The sequence below is a fragment of the Ambystoma mexicanum genome, chromosome 7q (genome assembly GCF_040938575.1).
Source record: "Ambystoma mexicanum isolate Mex_15411 chromosome 7q, UKY_AmexF1_1, whole genome shotgun sequence".
NCBI lineage: Eukaryota > Metazoa > Chordata > Amphibia > Caudata > Ambystomatidae > Ambystoma > Ambystoma mexicanum.
The window spans coordinates 556,549,719-556,567,091 of NC_090941.1; the positions used below are offsets into that span (position 1 = coordinate 556,549,719).

The 17,373-nt window shown below is 45.8% G+C and overlaps 1 protein-coding gene across 1 annotated transcript in view; it reads left to right on the plus strand.

Moving 5' to 3' along the window:
- VWA8 (von Willebrand factor A domain containing 8) overlaps positions 1 to 17,373 on the plus strand; it is a 3,012,337-nt gene that overhangs the window by 2,019,665 nt on the left and 975,299 nt on the right. The gene's annotated exons all lie outside the window — the stretch shown is intronic.

A 17,373-nucleotide genomic window follows, 5' to 3' on the forward strand; every position in this document is an offset into this window, starting at 1 on the left:
TTTGCCGGGTCGTGAGAAGCCACAGGAGCAGAGGTCATGCGAGAGGAATGGTGTGCACATCTTACCCAGTAAGTTCACAGGGTGATAGTGAGCCCGGAGTTCTCCGTCCCCGCTCGCGTGTACAAGGTAGGCGTTTGGCGAGTGAGGAATACTCAAGTATGAATGAAAGTGGTTTGAGAAGCACTCTTGAATCTAGAACTATTGAAAAGCAGCAGATGCAGCATCGCATTAAGAGTGAAAGTGATTTCCATGGTTATCTTGAATACCGAGCTAGTGAAGAGCAGCGAGAAACCTATTTTAAGAAAGCCAAATGACTGTAACCTTAAGAGTGAGAGTCTACAGAAAACCCAGCAGTCCAAGGGGGCGACATTGTTAAGAGTTAACATCTACAAGCATTGCCCAAGCGAAGAGAGACTAAAACCAAGACAATTGCAATTTAGTAAATATTGCCAACAACAGAAGGGGGCTACTGAAAAGTTCATAAGCTGTGAAACCTGTTTCCCATACTTGGTACATCATACTGGTATAAACTCACATTGCACAAGCCAAGGGAGGAACAGGAAAATACACTATCCCTGTCAGTCTTTGGTTACTGGTGTAGTGGGGAAACAAGAGTGACAAAAAGGCTGCCATTCTAGAGATCTAGAAGGAGAGGAGCATTATTTGCAGGAGAGTAATAAAGAGCACCAATGTGCATCTTGTTTTCCCTGCAGAGTTGTTGAAAGTTGTGAAGCAGCAATTTGTTGAATATAATGAAGCTGTTGTGAAACTCTTGTCAGTTGACCTTAACCCCAAAACCACTGGACGAGTAGGCCTTGCATGGGTGTAAACCAGGTGGAAGTTGAAGAAGTGCTACAACGGGGTCCTGAAAGAGACAATTTATATTGTTTGTGGCACTGAAGGTAGTTGTGGAAAATCATCCTGGCAAAGACAATTATTGTTTCTATACTGAGAAGGAAGAGGAAGAGCCTTCTATTTTCTCTGTTGGAACTTTTTGTTGACAAGTTGAAGTTGAATCGAACTGTGTTTGAAAATTGTTGCAAATCAGGATTTCCTTGTTTTCTATTCTTGATCTGTGAATCAGAATCACGTTTAAACCTGGGGTAGGGGAATTCACCCAGGTTATAAAGAGAGACTATGGTTACAGTATGAATTAAATCATTATTGTTTTGGAGCTGCCATGTATTTCCTTGTTTATTTATTGTATGTGTAAGTGTGAGGGACAGATATCCATGGTTAGAGTGATTAGTTTAGTTTATTTTAGGCAGGCAAATCCTCGCCAGGGTAAGAATAGTGAGGCGTTTATCAAGCCCTATAATATATAAAAATGGCATTTGTTGAGAAACTGTCACGAAGTTGTCCGCCTCACATTTCGGACCCCTCGCATAATCCAATGTGATCGTCTTTTCAACAGGCTGCCCAGCCGGCAGAGAATGCTAGAGAGGATACCCTGAGTTACTCTTGGCTTTCTCTTTCCCCACCAGTCTAAGCTCAACATAACCTCCCGGACCCCTGCTTGCACTTATTTGCATTTTATGGCCCTGCTTAAGGCCAACAGGCCTTCTGGAACATGCGTATTTCTGATAGCTAGGTCTCCTTCCTCTATCTCTTTCTGGTTGTCTCTTCCTCTACTGTCTGATGTGGCTTTTGTTTCCCCTTCTGACAGTATTGCCTCAGTCTTATCTAGGCTACTTTTAGAGCACCGACTATCGCCTTCTCAGGCAGTTCCAGTGATCGAATTATGGATTTGACTAGCAGGTGATGAAAGCAGCTACTTGGTGTTCAGTATTACACAGTAAGGAAGGTCCTTGTGGATGAAGCCTAGTGTCCAGTCATAAAAGGAGGGAGCGCTTACCTGGCAGGCCTTATCAGGAGAGTGCCTAGAAAGAGAATGTCCCTTCAAATGTTTCATATGTCCTCAGTCATGTGGGCTGGGGCAGTGTCCATTACATTATAGTGTTACAGGCAGTCAGCAAAGCATGACCCCTTGCCCGCAAATGTCTAATTAATTTCTTTATTGTACAAATAGATGTTATGGATATTATATACTTTATGTATTTCTGCTTCTAATGATGTGTTTATCATACCCGCTTGCCATAGCCTAACCTCACTCCACAGGTGTTCAAAATACTCACCTGGCACTGTGGCAGGTTTTGCGACCGAGAATGTGCTACACCAGAGATCTAAGCCTCTGGATAGAATTGGGGCTGTGTACTTTGCACACGAGATACCTCTATATCTGACCACCTGACAGGTTTATTGTTCTAAATGATTAACATAAGATAGCAAGCATTTACACTTCCAATATTGTGCCTCTTCATACTCAAAAACATAATCACGAAGAATAATCCCACTGTTTTTATTTAGCATGTATTTGTATTTATTCTCTTGTAGAGATGATATAAGATTAGAAATAGTACAGTCAAACAGTAGGAATTCGCAAATATAAGCAATAATGTGGTTGAATATAGTGATAGCGTCCCACTCGTCTCCTACTCACTTCTAGAAATATGAAGGCTACATGCACTCCACAATGAATATAGCCACCATAAAATAGCAAAGTAAACTTAAAGATATATTCACAGTAGTGCTGTCATTAATATGATATATGCCATCATATGTTAGTGGGGTGCAGGAAACTCTCTGAACCTGGGGTATGTGATGAATCCTATGGAGTCATCACTGATTCCCCGGCTTGTCCCTCCTCTCATGTGTCCAGGGGATGGCAGCCGCTACCTGATCCTGACCCTACGAGTGGTAATATGAGGGGTAATATGAGGGAAAATTACATGGAACGAGATGTCTGTCAGGGGAAGGTGGTGACTCCAGTGGATAAAACGCAGTATTCTCCCTTCCTTCTGAAGATCTTATACCAGAGTTTTTGATGACTTGTGGTCACCCAACAATTTCCCCTTCTTGTGAAAATCCGAGACCTCTTTCTTTATTTTATATCACTTTTGGCAAAACTCCATATATACTTAAAATATTCACAATACACAGAAAACATCTTCTGTTTCTGACATTTCTGTATGTGAAATTATTGAACATCATCATTTTGGAAATCCAATTTCATCTATGTACTTCAGCTTCCATAACGCCTCAAATACTGAAACGAAGAAGAGGAGGGAAGAGTTATGCAGATTAAACCTGTAGAGGAGACCCCAGACATGGCCTGCACCCCTGCCCCTCGCTTCGATGTGCCAGTAAAGTACTCGCCAAGGTATGTGATGTACGAGGAGCAGCTGAACCAACAAAGGGCTGCAATGGGCCTCTGCCCTGTGTACATTAGAACATCAATACCTGTTGAAATGCCCATAACCAGGCAACCCTGGGCAGCACGGTACCCAATCAGACAACCATACCAGCCGTTGATACGGAACGAGGAGGAATGCCTACACACAGTCTATGAAGAGACTCCAGAAGCCATAATGGAAGGCCAGTGGAGATGAAACAAGGACCGGAGCAGCTCCAAGAACGAACTGAAGGAGTACTGAAAGCATGAATGCCATACTGACAACTGCGGGGATGATTGTAAAGGACAAAAGGGAGAGACACTGTGAAAAACGTATGAGAATGGTGCCATGAGACAAGATGGAAGCAACCGCCTTATTTAACGTGTGTAAATAAGCTTGAAACGCAAGATGCAAAGTAATCGATTCTGCTTGCAATGCTTAGTAGAAGTTAGAGCGGCAAGCGCCGACTGTATACATCTACCTCAATTCAGCACAATGTACACGTGCGACTCCATTTTGTATAAACAGAAGTACTCCAAGGCGGCCAAGGCCTGACTGGCCAAGTTTCATATCCAGGCCCAAGCTGAGGAAAGGAGCGGGATCGAAACTTAGCAAAGAGAGGCTCATGCCGGGGAAATCGAGGTCAACCAGAGAAGGGAGGTGAGCATGAGCTCACGAGACTCCAGCTTCAGAGCATGCCAGCCTGCCCGTGAAGGTCAAGATAAGAGAGGCCCATGCAGATGGCCAAGCGAACACAGAATTAAATACACAAAAGGTTGGAAGCTGAAGCAGATTCACAGTGGACCAACACGTGACCAGACAGGCGCGAAGATGTACCACCCCCTGATGTCATCCAGAACCAGAGGGTGCCATAACTTTTCCTGATAAGAGACTACAGATCCGAGGCCATACTCAGCCAATTAATTGACACATAGCCCTAAACCACTGATTGATGGAAGGGAGGAAGGATGAATCTTGGGACACTAAGCACCTGGGTGTCTATTCTGCATGCTGCTAATTAAAATGGAGATTTATCTTTAGGGGTGTAACTTGCCCAATCACAAGGGACCATGTAATCTAGGGTCCTATAGACATTGTAACCAATGAGACGTCGTACTTGTAGTGACGTCAATCACGTGTGGTGTAGAGGGAAGGGCGTAGACGCCCATCCGATAAGAGTTATCCAATCCACTTGCATTATTTCCATATACAGTTATAGCACCTATACTTAAGTTACCTTTCCCAACCAATTGTATTGCATGATGTTTTTTTGTAGAATTAGACGTCAATGATGACAGATTTTGCCCATAAAAGAGGCTGTTGGACTAATGTTCGAGGAAGTCGGGGTGAGGCATGTGTTCGTGATGCTGCTGATTTCCATAAGCTGATGTATGTATCATTAAACAGACTTCTCTTTGCCAATTTACTGAGTCCTGATTATTGATCCTTGCCGGAGTATGTGAATCCAGCACTCTGTCCTCGCATGGTGCAGCTATCTTGTATTACTAGTGTTCGAGGGTGAGTGCTGACCAATGGGCCTGTCAGTAATTACCTCTCCTCGTCAACAAACCAAGTCCAAAGACCAATGCAGACTAGTTGTTCCATTCAATTTAACTTGCCTGAGAACTTTAAAAATGGCAACCACAGCATTCACAAAAACAGTATGGGAGAGAACTGCAGAAAGGAAGACTAGCTCATTCATGCGGTGGCTCGCAAACACTAGTTACAGACACTGGCATGGTGGGAAAGAAAAAGGCGCGCAGCAGGCATACCTGAAGGACCACAGGAGCTCCTGGAGGTACTATCCAGTCAGGAAGTGGCGTCCTCCAGTTCAGGCCACAGAAGAGAGCCGGCAAGTATACGCAGAGCTGCAAGGAACACTGAAGAGACGGCCACGTTACCTGGGAAGTCAATGATGGGAGGAAGCTTCACTGCAGAGGCATGATATAAGTTGGGGACGGCAAAAATCACTGGCGAGTCAGCCCAGAGCAATTGGAGACCCCATGGCGTATCGACAAATGAGCAAGAAAGTGAATGTGGTATGTGAGATTGATATTTTGGATAATTCTCAAAGATGATTTAAACGTAGGAAAAACATAATGTTGCATCAAAGTTTAAAATGAAGAAGACTTGAATACCAACAAGAAAAAGTGCAACATTTATATATGCATGCAATGTTAATGTGGTGTGAGAGCTGAAACAAGTGATACCCTAAACAAATACATTGGACAGAGCAAAGTAAAATGTTGATGTGGTATATTCAGGTTGAATATGCAAGGGAGGATCACCTGGTTGGAGGAGACTTGGGTAGTGGGGAAGAGACACCCTTGGGTGAGTCACAGTATGCCCCATTTCCCTTTGACAAAGAGCCAGATATACTCCAGGCCTTTGTAGGGTGTTTCCTGTCCCTTGGCTATTTTTCTAGTGAACCATCTCGCAGTACACACCAGTCAGGTACTGGGACAAGGAAGAGCCAAACCAGAGCCATACATCCTCTCTTTATTGACTCATACACGCACAGGCACTCCTCAGGTACTGGGATAAGGAAGAGGGATGCCGAGTACCAGGACCGTTATGTAGTGAATGGGGATTGCCTGCACCAGAGGCCAAGGGGGCGGTATAAATGGCCCGCTCAGGTGAGGCTAATGGCATCGCCTGTGGAACACTTGCAGGAGAAGCTGGAAGTGAAGCCAGGGAGACGATTGCCCGAAGCGGCTACTAGATGCAGAGTCATTGCAGCAGAGGCCGATTGTGGCGGGTGCTCTGGGAAGGTCTCTGATAGCAGAGATGTGGCTCAGGCCCTGCTCCTGCTGCACCTGCTACTGCACAAAGGGACATGTCGTTGGGCATACTGACCACCTTATACACAATGGGGGCTGAAATCCAGCAGCGACTTCCCACTGCTTCTGCCCCTGTTCCGGCAGGAAACCATCTGAAGCCTCCTCAGACTCAACCGCTGCCATCTCATAAGGCCCCTGTCACTCCTCTGCCAATGCCAGTGGGGCTATCGCATGTGGTGGAGAAACCAGGTCAGACAGACATTTACTAATTGTTATCAGTTCAGAGTGTGCCCTGTTGTTGTCCCCCGTGATTGGGCGGACCCCCACTTTGTACACTGACACAGACACCGTCATGACTGGTACACACACCAATAAGTGTGATTACTACTTTCCCGCGGATAGGGAACCCCTGGATGTGTATGCTTCTGCCAGGAAAGAGTTCTTCAAACCCCTTTTCTTCATCCATGGTTCCTCCGGACTAGGAGTGGAACAAGTTAGATGCTGCAGGAAAGCGCATCATAACTACGGCAGCTTCAACAATCAGGGCCGCCAATGCCCTCGCCATCCTGTCGAGGTATGACAGGGAGTTATGGTATAGGTTGAGGCCCATCCTCAACTTCCTCCCTGACGATAAGAAGGCCAAGCCTTAGCCCTGTTCCAGGAGGTGAAGGTGGCTTCCAACCATACCATTACCGGGCATCGCAGATTCCGGCTTTCGCCAGATGGGGAAAGGTGTGGCCCTCCATCGCCAGGGTTAGCCCAAAGGCACAAACTTCCACACATGCGCAGACCAAGGTAGTTGACATGCCCTTCGATCAGCAAGGCAGTCGACAAAACTCTTCAGGCCATAAAGACTGACACTGAAACGGCGCGTTCTCTGGGCACCCTTCAGCAGAGAAGGCCGTCCTTTCGTTCTTCTTAAGGCAGAGTCTCCAGGTCTTCAAAGAGTTTCACCACCCCCTATTGTCAGCCCTCATGCTCTACCACCCAGCAGGCTTATAAGGAATGCTCCCAGGCCTACAGCAATGGCTCCCAGTGTCGTCGTCGCTCCCCATACAGGACGCAGATGCCGAAGCAGGCTTAAACCGGCCCAGGACCCGCACCCCCACTTCTGCACCCAAGTCTGAGGCCATCTATCAAATTTTGTTTATCAGTGGTGAAAGATATCCACGGATAAATGGGCACTCAATGTCCATAAGCAGGAGCATGCTTTAGAATTCCAGGAGAGATGTCCACACATTTATCCTGTCACAAGACAAGAACTGCATGTGGCTCAGCTGCTGGAGGAGATTCAAGCCATGCTAGACAAAGGGGAAATAAAACCGGCCCCTCAGTTCCTCCTGGGCTCCAGAGTGTGCTCCATATACTTTCTGGTATGGAAGAAGTCAGGGGGGGTGGTGCCCAATCCTAGATCTGCGGCACCTCAACAAGTTCCTCAAATCCAAAAAGTTCAGGATGGTCACGTTGCAGCACATACGTGGCCAATTGGAGGAAGGGGATGTCTTGGCCACCCTCGACCTGGAAGATGCCTACTTCCACATTCCCATTCATCTCATACGCCAGAAGTTCCTACGTTCAGGGGTGACATTACCAGTTCAAGGCCTTGCCCTCAACCTCAAAACGGCCACAAGAATATTCAACAAATACTTGGCCCCTGGTGGAGCGCATTTGCGTTGTGAAGCAATCCATGTTTGCCCTTACCTGGACAATTGGCTCATCCAGTCTCATTCCCGCTCGCAGGCAACCCAGCACACCACAAAGATCATCCAACTTCTGACTTTGCTCGGATTCTCAATCAACTATCTGAAGTCCTGCATAGTGCCATCGCAGAACGCACTGTTCCTGGGTGCCCGACTGAACACAGTCTCGTGTCTGTTAACTCCCTCAGAAGAGAGGGTGAAGGCCATCCTGGGAAAGGCCCAAAGTCTGTCGACAGCTTCCATGGCAACAGTCCTGTTCATCAAGTCCCTGCCGGATATGATGTCTTCCTGCATCCACCTGGCCCGCTTCTGCAGGCTGCAGGTGAGATCTTTTCAAGAATTTCTGGATGGCAACAAGTCACTGGCACATGGATTGACAAGGTCACCCTCAATCAGCCATTCGCCAAGCCCTGCAATGGTGGTCACTTCCTCCACACCTATCACAGGGCATTCCCTTTCGGATCCCACCATATCAGGCTACATTCACGACCAACACCTCTCTGGAGGGTTGGGGATCCCGCACATGACATTCTCACACCAGAGGCCTCTGGTTCCCAGAGGAAAACGAGTTGCCCATCAACGTCCTTGAATTGCGTGCAGTCTTCTGGGCCCTCAAGTCTTTTCAGGCACTGCTCCAGGGACAGGTGGTGCGGGTCTTCATGGACAACACCACCACCATGTTTTACATCAGGACACACTCCCCCATGCTGTCCCTGGAAGCAAAAATTCTGTGGCGGTGCGCCATTGCTCTGCACATGTTCCTCGGCCTGATTCACTTGGCAGGTGTCAATAACACCATTGCGGACTCTCTGAGCAGGGAGCTGCGGTCATGCCATGAGTGGGAGTGACATGTATTTTCTATGACTGCCCATTATCGCTATGCTTAAAATGGCATGTGGTCTGAGCCCCAGACCAGACCTTCTGCTTGTGCAATGTAAACACCCTTATATTTAGTGTAATGCAGGCCCTCGAGATCATAACGCCCAAAGAATCAAGAGTCTCAGGAATCACAGGCCTTGTTAGCGGTCTGGCTTCCAGGTCCAGGAGTGGCACGAACCAACCATCCCCCGTGCGGTCTGGGCGCCTGCAAGCGTAAGCTCACACAGGCCTCCGAGACCCCAGTGGGGAAAGAGGGTTAGGGAATCGCTGGTTGGATGGGTTCAGCTTGCGAGGGTCACCGGAAAGAGGTGCAGGAGAGGGGAAGTGGATAGGACAAGGGAACACAGGAAAACACAATCAAATGCAGTTACATTACATTTCAAACAAACATGCACTCAAGACAGTGTGAAGTAGAAAGGCACTTAGCTCTGGGGTGAGTGCTGGCCTCCCGCCTGCGCACTCTCAGGTCCGGTTTTGGAGCAGTATCAGTGCTGCAAAGAGAGCAGGAATTACTACACGCGTTTCTTCACATTCACACATAACACACACAGCCCATGCGCCAGATTAGTGCCCCCTTCAGAGTTAGCCTTCTGTCTCCAACCTTCGTGTTAGTTGCATGCAACGCAATGATTTTTGCTCTTGCTGTGCGGTCCTAGCCGCACGCGGCTCTGCATGGAACCTATGTCATGGATTGCTTGTTTTTAGTTAGATGCGCCCCCTCAGATGACAGTTCGTGCTTTCTGCCGCACGTGGCTAGTCGCGACTTATGAGTCGCACAAATCAAGGGTGAACGCGGTGTTCGCCGCATGGCCAATCAGGTATGCTAACTATCGTAAGCATATGCACTGCTTCTGGGCGGTGGTCCTTTAGTCTGCGCGCTATCGCGGCACCCCGGCTAACATCTATGGCAACGGAGATTCAGTCCGACATGAACTTAGCTTTCAAATGAGCAGGGGGATTTAAGTTGCCGGGCTGAACCCCCTGCGCGTGCCCCTCTGCTGCTTCTAGCGGTCTCTGCGCTCCGCTCCGTAATGCCACTAAGTTCTGCAATTCCCCGTTGCTACGGGCCTCCCATTGCGCAGCGCGACTTATCTTAGTCAGGCGAGGGGCCTGTGGAGGAGATTGGCGGGGTGTGGCCCCCCTTGCTGATCCCCGATGCTGGAGCTCCAGTAAACACGTCTTCTCTGGTCGCGTGTTAGAGCACAAGCCCCGTGCTTTGTCTTTAATGTGCACGCTCGCATGTGTCGCGCCCATCGTGGGCCTAGTTAAGTAGTTCCTGGCCCAGGGGTGCTTGGGAGATGTAGTTTTGTAGGCTTTGTTCCTGCAATGAGGGCATAGAAACCTTTTATAAGGCTGTAGTTTCTTAACTTTTTTTGGCATTTTCATTTCACAAGCATATGAATGTGTAAAGACAGTCCCAACATTATCCTGCTCATAGGATCTGGAGTCTTGCCCCATGACAGGCCATGGGTTTTGGATGCTGGAACACTAGGGGTTTCCGGCACCTATTTGAGCCGGGAGACATTGACTTTGCAGAATTTTATATGGTTTTCTTGCAGGAGACTTGGTTGCGGGACGTGCCTGTTTTGGAGAGTTTTATGTGCCACTTGAATCCTGCAATCAAGGGCCCCAAGGGCAGACCCATGGCCGGACTTTTAACGGCAATTAAACATATAGGAGGGTTGAACGTTTTGTAAATCCTTCAGCCAACGCCTTTGATTCAGGCGCTGATATTGCAACTTAATGATCCTTATGATCAGCCCCTCAGAACCATTATGGTTCTAAATCTTTATTGCAACTTTGCTTCAATCAATCCTGGTTCTGTCATTCGAAACCCAAGTTCTCCAATTTATAGACGATGCATTGGATAAGATGCCCAACTTGGATTTCATTGTGTGTTGCGACATGACCCTCCAATGTTTCCACTCTTCGGGAAAGCTCAATGTTACTCTCCCAATAAATGCTACTCCAGCTGAAAAAAGAGGATTGAGATGGAGAGACGAACTGGCAGCCCGTAATATAAGGCTGGTGAACGGTCACCTGTGTGTGGATATTCCCCCAACACCGACTTGGAAGAGGGGGGCGGACGAGAAGATTCTGGACTACTTATTTGTCTCAGACTTTGTGCATGAAAAACTTAAGCTGATGGAGATTGTGTAAACTAAGAACAGCGACCGTAACATCTTAAAAGTCTCCTCTGTTCATTGGTCTACGTACAAATTGACACAAACAAGGCAGCATTTAGAAATGAACACAGGTCTCTCAAGGCTTAAAATCATTCCAGAGAATATTGCAAGAATGACGAAGGCTATGAAGGAAAAACAAGCAAGCGGGACGATAGATGTAAGAAAGCCAGAAGACTATACGGTTGTCCTTTCTAAGTTTGCTGAAAAAAGATCCAGGGGCCTGAAGCCTACATTTGTGGCATGCCATACTTTTGATGCAGAGGTGGCAATCAGGAAATTAAACCTCCATAGACAAGTGAGGCAGCTGGGTAAAAATGGCTTAACAAACTGCATGAAAGAAATAAAAATATTGAAGCAAGCCCATAAACATTGGCTCAGCTTGCATAAACACCTTATGATCCAACGAGACGCGGAGAAGATGTTAAAGCTGATAGCCACCAAAAATACTGGGGAAGTATGGAAAAACTTTAATAATTTGAACAATCTTCAATCATCTGCTTTTTGCAATGCGGTGTCAGCTGAAAATTGGGACGAGTGTTATAAGGCACTGTTTGCACTGCCTGGGCTAAGGGAGTGGTTGAAAACTCCTGTATCTTCAGATCTTCGGCTATTCAACATCGATAAAGATGAGATTCTGACTTTGATTAGCACTGCTAGTACATCCAGAGCAGCCGTCCCTGACAGCATTACAAACAAAATGTTAAAGTCTGATCCTGAGGAATGGGACTCATTTATCATGAAATTATTTCTCCAAATGAATACATCCAGGATGATACCTAATTCCTGGTCCCATTCAATCATTGTACCAATTTTCAAAAAGGGCGATGGGTCTAACCCCGCTAATTTTAGGCCTGTTGCCCTATTGGATGTTCTTGGTAAACTCTTTGCGAAAGTAATTCTAAAAGACCGGATAGAATGGAGCGCCTCTACAAATCATTGGGACATCTGGCAAGCTGGCTTCGTGAAGGGCATAGGCACGGCCCTCAATCTGTTCATAATAAACCTGCTAAAAATAAGGGCTAAACGAAAGCCAAAAAATAAAATATATTTGGCATCTATTGCCTCGCCCAAGTATTTGACATAGTGGACAGAGGTATTCTATAGTCAAAATTGGTTCGCTGGGGCTGTCTGAATAGCATACTTGAACCCCTACAGGCACTACACTCTAAAACAACAATTGCAGTAAGACTGGATAGCGCTGGTAACCTGTCCCACTCAATCGGAAGAGAGAACAGGCTCAAGCAAGGATGCAGACTGGCCCCAACTATCTTTAACATGTTCATTTCCGATATCGATACAGCTTTCGTGAAGACTTGATCCTTCCCACCATCTCTCACAGGTGATTCTTTAAATCGACTTCTATATGCAGATGACCTTATTCTGATGGATCAGACCCAGATTGGTTTACAACGCCATCTTAATGACTTGGAACTATACATTGAAGCCAGCGGCTTTCAAATCAACGCTGACAAGTCTAGGATCTTGACCCTAGGTGGAAGGTCGGGAAGGAAATTTAAACACTATACCTGGTATGTGAAAGGGGAGAAAATCCTGGAGGTGGAATCTATAAAATATCTAGGTGTGGAACTAAGGAACAGCGAGATGGTTGTGTCTCAGGTAAACATGCTGCGGAGTAAGGTAAAGAACGCTGCTGTACAGGCAAAAGTGATCTTGAGGAGATATTGTAAATTTACACTGCTTCCAGTTATCGACTTTTATCGAAAAAAGCTAATTTTGACCTATAGTTCAGAAGCTCTATTGGCACTACCTCATACCATATGGCCTAAACTCGAAGGGCTTTTTGGAGGCCGGTTCTTAGGTTGCCAAATGCTACGCCTGTTCAGGCCATAAGATTAGAACTGGGCCTAAACTCACTAAACGTGGCGGTGGCGTGGAAGTCTCTGGCTTTCTTCAGGAAATGTTTGAGCGCTGGAGGTGATGGTGGCTTTGCAGTGTGGAAAAAGGCTTATGACGGTCAGTCGGAGCCACTCTTAGATGATTGGAGCAGGATATGCATTTTAGGTTTGGAGAGTGTAAATGCCACTGTAAATGTACTTTTGGAAAATCCAACACTAGTAAAGAAAAAATGTATGACCTAGATTGGATCACCTCATTGGAGGCGCAGAACAAATGTAAAGTCTATGGTAGGCCCATTCCGGAAATAAGGGCAAGAGGTCAATTACCAATTTATCTGATCAAATTCCCCAGTGCATATCTTCGACAACAATTTATGCACTTTTGACTTAAGTTGTTTCCTAGAAGAGCAGTCACAGAGGTCAGGGACTCTACAGTGGAGAAAACAGTGATAAAGACTCACTTACTCATTTAGCACTATTTTGTCAAGCCCAAAGGGACCAGCGTACCCAAGTATTGCCATGGAGAATTTATGTCAAGCAAAATACGCTGGAATAGGCTCCGCCATGGTTTATTTTTTTCCCATTTGTTTATTTGTTTTGTTTTTTTCTTCTTTTCTTTTTTCTTTTAATTTGAGTAATAATTGTTTAATTATTTCTCTCATCTTTTTATGATCAATATGTTTCTTTTTCTATATCCAGTGCGGAACTGTTTTTATGGTAAAGGTTTGGTTTTCACACTATGCCAATACAAAAAAAAGTAATGCAGGACTTCTTGCTATAATGCACAGTGCGATGTAAACACATTGATATTTAGTGCAATGCAGGCCGCGCAGTTTGCTTTTCCATGTTACAATGAAGTACATTAGAGTTTTTCTAGAAGTCCGGGCTGCAAGCCATTGACCTTGATCCTGGTACAGCACTCTCTGTTAGTCGCTATGTAGGCCCTCTCCGGGAAGGAAGCCAATGTACTTGCAAAACACAAAACATAGATAGGGACAAACATTGCAAACTACAAAAGGCAGGCCTTCTGTAGTTCTATTATGTAGTTTTAAATGGGAATCTGTAGATTGCTGGCAAGTTGCTGATATATTTCCTAATTGCTGTTGAAGGACAGGGCCATGTCTTCAGTCATGCTGTGCACAAGAAGTCCTTTCAGCTAAAAAATACAATTGTTGGCAAAATTCCTAGTGTCCTTTGAAGGACAGCGCTATGTCCTTGTCCATGCCATGTATGTGACGATGATGTAGTTAAAAACACAATTATTGGTAAAATTCCTAGTGGCCCCTGAAGGACCAGGACCATGACCATGTCCTTGGCTAGTCTTTGCAAGAGAAAGATGCTGTCAGCTGAAATATAATTGTTGGCAAAATCCCTAGAAGCCGATGAAGGACAGACAGTAGCCATGGAAGTCTTGAAAATAGGGATGGCAGAGAGGGTGCATAACAGAGTAAGCTAAGCCCCTGCCCATTGTTGTTTGGGGCGATGGAGCTGGCAGGAAGACAGAGGCAGACGCAGATGGCTGGAATGAGAGGAAAAGCAGCAAGGCTTCCCCAGGTGGGATCGGTCCTCCCACTCCTAATTAGTTTTCTTGATGTCTGGAGCCCCAAGCTCTGTTCTGGCTATTTTAAAGCACTTTTTGCAGAACTGGAATTCTTTTTGAGCTGCTTGGGGAAAGTTCTTAGCTTTTTCCTCCAAGGCACTTCAGCTCACTTCCTAAGGGTTTAAGAGCAGACACCTCATTCTGGATTGGCTACATGCTGAGCACCCATAAATCCAATGGATGTTTAATTCCTTTTAAAGCATTTTAAGCTAATTGTAGGCACTTTTGATGAAAAGCCCTTGGGGCATTAATAAGCATCTTTTGGTTTTTTTTTTCCAGTTTTTGCTTTTTTCCATTTTCTACTTTTTTGTTTACAATTGTGTTTTTTTTCCAGGCATCCAGTCTTTTTTCCAACCCTCTTCAACTCGCCACTTTCTACAAAGTTATTGAGTATGATGAGGCCTTGTTTACCCTGCGTTTGATATCACATTGAGAAAAGTATTGAGGAAATGATTATTGATTGAGGCAGATGCCACTATGAGATTGCCTATCATGATTTGGGGAGGGAGGTGTTAGTTTGCCTAGCATGTTCTGTGAAGTTCCCTGTCACGACCTGGTGAGGCAGGTTGTTGGTTTTGAAGGTGACTTTGATTTCTTGGAGCAGGTTGATCATTCTTAGTCTTGATTTGAGGTAGAGGCAAATGACAATATTTAAGCTTTTCCATTAATGGTTTATTGCATTTTAAGTGTGTTGTGTATAGCGATGATAATAATGATGATGTTTCTTTATTGAATATTTCTCATGATTAAAAAGATTTATTTTATTTATAAATATATATTTATTTCTATTGCGCCGAAAGCCCACAGGCATCAGGGCGCTTGGAAACTTAAAGACACATGGACAAAGCTTGACAGGACAACGCAAAAAGAGAATAGAGAATAGAGAAGTGAGAGTTCGGGAGATTAAGAGAACAGCAACTTTTTCAGCCCTGTACAAAACATTACAGGGTCTTTTTGTTGTCTGGGATCAAAAGGGATGGTATTGCAAAGACCAGCTGCAGTGGCAGGAAATGATATCTCCAGGCCATAAGTACGTGCGTAGTTCACTGGACAGATCAGATGAAGGGAGGAGGACTGCAAGGTCCTGGAAGGCTGGTATGGACATATCAGATTTTGAAGATTGGTGGGGCAGCAGCCATACAAGGATTTATGTACCAAAGTGGCAGTCTTAAACTGAACTCTTGCCATGACAGGAAGCCAATGCAGAGATTGACGGCATTCTGTTATGTGGTTCCCTCTTTGTTTTCTTTGTAATGATAAGGACTGCATCATTCTGGACCACCTGGAGTTTTTGTATGTTCTTTTTGGAGGCTCCCCCTAAAATCACTGCACGTGCAATGGCTGCACTGTTTGATTCGGACAAAAATTGACAGATTTATTTCAGGAGGCGCAGGTAGTAGGAGCAATTTGCAATGGTCTGATTCATGTGTGATTCGGCTTGGTGGGATGCATCCAGGTGGAAACCTAAGGTCTTAACTTACTTGACTACAGGGATGTCACATTCCTGGATCTTAAAAGAGTGATATCTCAGGTCAAGTTTGCCTCAAGAGTGGGAGGATCCACATATGATCAGTTCTTTCTTGTTGTTGTTTAGACACATCCAGTTTTGGTACATCCAAGATTCTATCTGAGTCCTGATCATATTCGCTGCAAAGCTCCAGGACCAGCTGAGTATCATCAGCATAGTTGGTAAAGTAGGCCCCAGAGCTTTACAACAAGTCACATAGAGGTTTGAGATATAAGTTAAAAAGAAGTGGTGACAGGCAGGCACCCTGGGGGACCCCGTATACAATGGTTGTAGAGGGGGGAAAATGTATCGCCCCAACAGACAGTAGAAGTGCTATTAGACAGAAATGAGTAAACGCAGGTAACGGCATGGGAACTAAGCAAACAGGAGGAGCCTCAATGGCTGGATCAAGCGAATGTGGTCCAAGAATATATGAGAGTATAAGACACGTTCATTGAGTGTTCATTACTTAGTGATCTCAGATGATATTGAACATGAATATTAAGTGTGGGGAATCTCTTTGAACTACTGTGTATTGATGTGTTATGCAAGGTACATGTCTTTTAACACACAAATGGGTTAATGAATCGTTAATGAATCGTGTGAGCAGTGGACTCTAATTTTAAATGTATGTGACAGTGATAAACCTTTCCTGTGTTGGCAATTGAGAGCAGCCGCCTCCTGCAGGGGTTGTTGCCTGCGTTCATCTCTGTTGCAGAGTGACAGATAAATGCTTTTCCCTACTGGTGCTTTGAAACACCATTTTGTTCTATAAGCACCTTACAAATGCTAAGTAAATACATAATGGGCCTCATTACGACCCTGGCGTTAAAGGTTTAACTGTGCCGTAAAAGGTGTCAGCGGCGTTAAACCCTTAATGCCTGATTACAAGGTCCCTTTGCGGGACCTGACCTTAACGGCTGGTTTTTCCAGCCGTTAAAGTAGGGACCTGCAAAGGGACTTTGGTGCTAATAACGGTACCGCAATTTGCGGTACCGTTATTAGCGCCTTCCCCATTCCCATTGAGCCCTATGGGGCAAAAATGGGAATGGGGAAGACCCATGGCGGCATGGGGAATTACCGCCCCACCAACCTCGGAATGGGGTGGTAATTCCCCATTCTGCCATGGCGGACACCGGCATGGACCATGGTGCTAATAGCACCATGGTCCTCTGCCTGGGTCATAATGAGGCCCAATATATAAATACTGCTGGGGTGGTCTTGGACACTCCCCTGGTGTGGGGGGCAAGGCTCTGGATGTAGGTGTGATAAAGATCACGTCAGGAGTTTCAGCAGGCACAAGTGTCTCGTCTCTTCAACAAGTGAGGTCTCCTTTGGATCACCTCTTTGTGACGGCTGCCAACGCCAAGTGTCAGAGGTTTGCCAGCAGATATCCTCAGCCGAGTAGTCTAGGGATTTCCCTACAAATCTGTTGTTGCTATGAGTGATCAACACACTCAGACGTTGCCACTGCAAGATGATCCTCATTTCACCGGCGTACCCCAGGCAGATCTGGTACACAGACCTTTTCAATCTATCTTGGATTCTGGCCCTCAAGCTACCTCCACTTCCAACCTCCTCTCCAGAGAAGGAAGGTCAATACTGCACCACCACCCAGCATCTCTGGGCATC